This window comes from Chelonoidis abingdonii, unplaced genomic scaffold (assembly GCF_003597395.2).
Source record: "Chelonoidis abingdonii isolate Lonesome George unplaced genomic scaffold, CheloAbing_2.0 scaffold0959, whole genome shotgun sequence".
Lineage (NCBI taxonomy): Eukaryota > Metazoa > Chordata > Testudines > Testudinidae > Chelonoidis > Chelonoidis abingdonii.
The window spans coordinates 1-6040 of NW_027425220.1; the positions used below are offsets into that span (position 1 = coordinate 1).

A 6040-nucleotide genomic window follows, 5' to 3' on the forward strand; every position below is an offset into this window, starting at 1 on the left:
TCAAACCCCACCAAGGGGTTTTTCTGTGGTTACAAGTTGATAACTGCTGTGGTGCAGAACCAGCACACTATGAATGGAGTTGCTCTTTTATGCCATTTGGGCTTTGATCCTGGGAACAGGTAACTTGTAGACAAGATCCCCATCCCAGGTCAAAGCTTCAGAAGATCAGATCTGGAGGTGGATATTTGCATGCCCCTCCTCACAAATATTTCCTAGGAAACCTACTCCATTAACAGCTCAGTCTTATCTTAGCCCATTGTTTTGTTTTAAAGAGTCCTTTGATGCTCATAACACTTACCAGAGTTTACATTAATCATGTCTTTCCAGACAAGTTGCAAATAATACCACCACAACACAAACTTGAATTTTTAATAGTGAGGTTCTAAGATACTTCATTCAATAAAGGTTGTCCAGGAAACTGCCTTTCACATATAATAGAGAACCTGGTCTTGTATATCCAGGATCTATACTGATTTTTAACTTCAAGGCTGAAAAGTTTTATTCTGGCTTACATTGGGAATGCAAACTCTTGCATGTTACCATCAGAAAGTAAGGAATATGTGTGCAATTCTGTTGTAAGATGTACGTGGTCTTAGACTTCACTCTCAGGTAAGGAGGCTGAAATTGGGGCTGAGGCCTCAATAAGCAGACATCAATGTTGTATGGCTGTTCCAACTAACTTTCCGGTATAAAGGTCTTCATATTATGGACCAGACTGCTTTTTGTATAGGAATTTGGGGTTGGGGAAAAGTGCATAAGGAACTCCTTTCCCCTTTTGGCATCCTGTATAATGGCCTGTTGCAATCTAAGGAAGTTTAGGAACTTCTCCTTCCAGGAACTCTGGGAATGCATCTCCCTAGAGGGGAGGTGGTGGAGGTATATGGGAGTGATGTGCGGTAAGTGTGTTACACACCATCTGAAAGAGTGTAGCAGTGAATGTGCTCCACTGAAACACCAGCGAGCTTCAGGATGTGTCCTTGAGGCTGAATGTTTTTCTCGGAGCTCCCCCAGGGTGGTACAGAACAAAAGGTATCAGGTTTTGTAACATTTTGAGTTAAAACAAATGTAGGATGTCTCAACTTGAAGTTGTACAACCTTCACAGAGCATATCTGAGTATGGGCTGTGGCAGCAATCTGATCGGGAGTATTTTTGCAGTACTAAAGGCCAATGGAGACCCATGTGTTAAGCTAATGATTGGAGGGTTGCAACATTTTCCTTCAGTGTTTTTCTCTAACTCGCTTCTTCCACTAAGTTGCACTGAGTGCTGCTCCTACCTCAAGTATTGTAGGGGCAGTTTGATCCTGGAAAAACTGCTCCCAAAGGATAAATTCCCCCAAACAATCTTGACATGAAGGTACTGTTTGTTGCAAAACTTGTTAAAATACCTGGCTATCTAACTGTGTTTCAGCTATGCTTTCTGAAGGGTTTATCTAAAACTATTTGTATTTTAGTCTAAAGTTGGAGGAGCCAAGCCTGCTGGAGGTGACTTTGGAGAAGTCTTAAACTCAGCTGCCAATGCTAGTACCACAGAAACTATTACAGAACAGATACAGGAGGAGACCCAGTGAGATTCCTGCCTTTGTCCTGCTACTCACTGCCAGATGCTGCAAGCAAAAACTAAGCACATTTGTAATGTTCTTCACTGTCTGTTTCCACCAGATGTGCTTTTACTTAGCACTTAGCTTTATATCAATTTGATAAAATAGCTTGTTTGTGGGTTTAAAATATTTTTGGAACTAAAGTAGATTGTATCAGCCTGGCTTTTGGGGGGAAGGGACATTTTTTTATCCTTTTCAAGTACTTAAAGGATATATCCCTGATTTTTAAAGGCAATCTCTAAAATGTTCTTTGAAAAACTTTAGACAAACCTACTAATAATGTACATATAGTATGTGGATTCATGACTTCCTTTTGGATGCTGTGATTATTAGCAATTCTCTTCACTTATAAGAATTGGCATTCTAATTTTAATGCTAACCTGAAGTTTACTTCACTCCTTCAGTGGTTTCAGTGCAACAGTTCTCTAAATTGGACATCACACTTGGAAGATTACTCCAAGCTGCAGAAAAAGGATTTCTGTTTCAACACTCTGAATAACATCACTATAGCAGGTTTCCACAAGTGTGTATTAATCTAAACCTGTTAAGTCCTAAACTGCATTTGGTGCATGTGGGGCAAAGAACATAATCCTAAGTAGCATTCAGACTTACTGACTTCTCTGTGGGTCCTGTGACCAGACTTAATATCCTAAGAGTGGGTTTCTCAAAGTGCTCCAAATGAAAGTTAGATGCTTAATGCTGCTGGTTTAGTATCTGAGCCAGTTTGTTTACCCCAGTACACTATTGTGAGTTCTTTACTTGATGCTTTAATGCCTGAATTTTTCTGCTGTGGTAAAACAGCAGTCACTGTAATAATGGTCTCCGGTGGTGGTGATTCTAAAACTTCTATTCTGGTATTAATATTGAATCTTACACTAAAAACATGGAGTGGAGATGAAATGTGAACACATTCCTACAGCTCAGAATGTAGGAATATGGCTTTATGAACTTGGTCTTGGATGTCTGCAAAAAAAATATTTCTAACAAGTCATTACTGATTAATTCCCATAACTGACTTGGAATTAAATGTTTGGTTTTTAAAGCCTTTCACCATGCTGTAGTAAACTTGCACAGCATTTGCAGGCAAGAGCCATTGCTCTAGGAGGCAAAGGACCTTTGAGATGTGTAGAGCATGAAATAGTTTGAAGACTTTTGTCCTAAGTCGTCGTTTTTTTTTTGTTTTTTTTTTTTTTTAGAGGCTTGAAAATTAGCAATACTGTTTGCACCTTGGAGACTCCACTCCTGTTTAACCATTGAGATCCACTCTTGAAACTTTACCCATATCAAAGCCTATAGCAGACCTTGTAAGAGGGCTATGTTGCTTTACATGTTGACTATATCCACTTTATGTACTTTGGAAGTTGCTTGTATTATGTACATATCTGGCACATGTTGGTCGTTATCAAATTTGTAATTTATGCCAAACGTCTCATCACTGAGCTTGGAATGAACTGGAAGCGATTAAAAAAACTAACTGCAAAAATCTGTCTTAAGTCAAATTCCAAAACCACTACACAATTTTCTTTAGACACCATTGTACTGCATTTCTGATGAGCGCTTTGATAGCACTTCACCTCTAGTGAATATGCTGTTACATGTGAGCAGCTTAATAAAATCCTATACATGAGCACTGTATTACCACTGTCATTAACAGCACAGCTGTAAATGTGGACATTCCACTCTTTTTGGAAAAGTCATAGCTACCTATAGGCCTAAGCTTTTTTTAAATCAATTTGAAGGACTGAATTTACATATGAAATATTCCCTTACTATCCTCTGCTCCCCAAGTAATTGGGAACATGTTGGAATCCTCCTGTCTTCATACTCATGGCCTCGTGACCACTTTTCACTTATTTCTTGGACAAATGGGCTGAGTTGGTTCTATCCTGGAAACTGATTCAGGAATTTACTATGCCTCTTGTCGCACAAATGTAATTCATGAACGGTTCCTGGCCTGAGACTTAAAGTTCAGCAGAGGCTGTAAATCAGCAAATAAAACAAATGACAACCATACAGGATCAAAATTCCAGTAACACCAGGGTACTTTCCCATCTAATATGTTTAAACCACCCTACTTTAGTGCTACAATATATGGTATGATTAAGTGATAGTAAGGAAATGTTACACGTGCACTAGATTGAAACTAATATCAGTACAGTGGAACACCAAACTACTTAACTTTTTGGCATAAAATCAGCTGTTTTCTGTTTAGGTTTTGTCTCTTCTAAAGCAGTTTTTTAAAAAAAATGCTACTCTGAATAAGTAGGATTCCTAGACTGAAGGAGCATTCCTATCTCTGCCTGGTTTGACAGTGTCAAGCAAACACATTGCCTGCCATCTAATCAAGTCAGCTATTTCATTCTCCCTGTTGACTCACTGAAGCATCTCTCATTCTGCTTCTGAGGCAGGCTTTTGCCTGAGGCAGGCTCTTAGAGCTAGTTTGGCACAAACCTCCCCAGTATACTGCCTCAGTGCTTCATACTTAATGGGTTTTCTAGCCTGTTTTTGCTCACTCCTGTCTGTGGGATCCAGCAGCACCAGCTGCCTTAAGAAGGATGACCATAGGCTGCCATCACATAGCCATTTTTGTATGGTCTGGAGAAAATCCATAGGGCTTGAGTTTTTCTCATTACATTACTTTAGCGAGAGCCCCTAGTTTCCTCTTCAGGTACAGTAGAAGAGTCTTGCCTAGGCCTAACCCTCTTTTTGCTGATGTGATGAAACACCTGAATCCTGGCCAAATGTAAACTGAGCTAACAGTATGGGATAAACTGAACAGGTACACCCTGGAATCCTTAGGCAGTAAAATTCCACTCAAAACATTGGCAAGAAATCTGAGGAGCAGTTTCAGTTGACACATCTAGGGAATGTTTTCCCACTAGCGTGAAATGCAATTAGGAGGTCCATCTAAGATGTCTTCAGTACCTGAATCCTATCAAGTGAGACTTTTGCTTCGAAAGCCTTGACTTGAAATGGCTGAAAAGCAACCCTGGACATCAAATTTCTAGAACCATAACCTGTGATCTAGTCAACATCCTAAGCCAGTTAACACTTATCCCACTCAAAAGCAGGGAGTGTTTTTGTGCTCCTTTGATATCCAGGGCAGCTTCTGTTAGGAATGGGACCTATCTGCAAAGCTGGACCTCTGTGCTAAAGATGGATGCAATCGTTTGTAATTAGCTACTCAATCTAGCAGACAATTCTCTAACTAACTTGGTATCTCTATACATGTCCTACTTCTACTGCTACTCAGTTCTTAAACTTTCACTACCTGCTTTCTCATCTTTATTTCCTATGTCTCCTTTCACGTTCCAGTCTTTAAATGACACTTATCAAAAACAATATGCTTACTATTCCAGTCCAGTGACTTTTGTACCAAACTGCTGCTGCTGCTTTGAGTGCTTGCTCATATCCATTCCAATTAGGTGTGCGCGTGCCGCGTGCATGTTCATTGGAAGATTTTTACCCTAGCAACACTTGGTGGGTCGGCTGGGCGCCCTCTGGAGTGGCGCCGCATATATACCCCTGCTGACCCAACTACCCCTCAGTTCCTTCTTATCGCCCGTGTTGGTCACTGGAACAGTGGAAGTGAGGGCGGTTTTACTGACCTCCACCTCCCTAGCTACTCGTAGTTCTCTAGTTATTTTTTTGTGTATATAGTTCAAAGTTTTTTATCGTTCATAGTTAGTGGTATAGTTAAGAGGGGTTTGGGGATTAGCCCCTTCCCCGCACCCGGTATCGGGGCCCATGCCCTGGTTCACCGGCGTTTCAAACCGTGCTTGGCCTGTCATAAGCCGAAGCCAACAAGAGATCCACACGAGTCCTGCCTTAAGTGCCTCTGGGAATCTCACCTGACAGATAAGTGTTGCATTTGCAAGGCTTTTTAGGTGAGAACAAAAAAAGGAGGCAGGACTTCCAGCTAAAGCAGCTCCTCATGGAGGTGGCTCTTACCCCTCCGCCTTTGGCACCGAGTGCTGGTCAATTGCGGGCAGAAGCACCTCCTCGCATCGGACCGTGCTGGTACTGCCAAGGCCTCTCAGCCACCGGCCGTCGCCGGCACCAAAGTCAACTTGGCACCGCTCCCTGTCCCTGAGGTCGAGAGAGCCTAAGACTCCTGCTGCTTTCCGTGCCACCTGCACCGCAGCCAGAGAACTCGTCTAAGTCAGATCGCCCGGCACTTGACACCAACGACTTTCAGCACCGTCGATTCTGGTCCCACAAGGGCCGTCAAGTCCGGTGCCTGTCAGCTCGCCGGCGCAAGCCATGGTTGAGCTTACTATTCCATCCACGCCGGAGACATTCTCAAACGGCGAGGGATCTGATTGCATAGGATAGAGTTGATGCTGCCTCAACCCCGAGCACTGCTGGTGCGGGTAATAGTCTATCAGCAAGCCTGCCTTGATAAGACCATTCTCTGTCGGCACAGCAGAGTGGCACTGTT

At 42.3% G+C, this 6040-nt stretch overlaps 1 long non-coding RNA gene across 1 annotated transcript; it reads left to right on the plus strand.

The window, feature by feature from the left end:
- Positions 1–1159: 1159 nt before the first annotated feature.
- Positions 1160–3226, plus strand: LOC142046058 (uncharacterized). The gene is made up of 2 exons (XR_012654974.1): positions 1160–1355; positions 1453–3226. It is a non-coding gene; the product is annotated as an uncharacterized LOC142046058 (long non-coding RNA).
- The last annotated feature ends 2814 nt before the right edge of the window (positions 3227–6040 follow it).